A 496-nucleotide genomic window follows, 5' to 3' on the forward strand; every position below is an offset into this window, starting at 1 on the left:
CTGGTACCAGCTGTGCAGCTGCCACAGTTGGAGTTCAAGTCCGCTGCGGCTCATTGGTGTCCATGATAAAACCACAGTTGTTGGACTTCCACTCTCCCCCGGGGTGAGGACAGTGTGAGGGTGAGGTGTTAGCTCATTCCTGAAGTCTCTGTCCACTGCACCAGTGAGAGTTATGGGTATTGTAGTCCAGCTGAGTTCTTCTGTTTCTCATAAGGGTGTTCAAGTGGTCTGAACAACACCGTTCAGGAGAGAGGGATTCTGGGAAGTGTTGCTTCATGTGTTCCAGGAAGTGGGGTTGGTGGGAGTGGTCGTCCGGTGGTTGTTGAATCTTTAAGCCCTGAATAGACTGTGTGTTTGAGCCCCATCATTTGTATTTACAAGTCACACGAGTCTTTATGTACACTAAGCACACGCGCGCTCACACACACATACACACACACTCAACATCTGCACATCACATCCATCAATAAATCAATAAATAGATCAATCAATTCAA

The sequence above is a fragment of the Synchiropus splendidus genome, chromosome 3, assembly GCF_027744825.2.
Source record: "Synchiropus splendidus isolate RoL2022-P1 chromosome 3, RoL_Sspl_1.0, whole genome shotgun sequence".
NCBI classification, from domain to species: Eukaryota; Metazoa; Chordata; class Actinopteri; order Syngnathiformes; family Callionymidae; genus Synchiropus; species Synchiropus splendidus.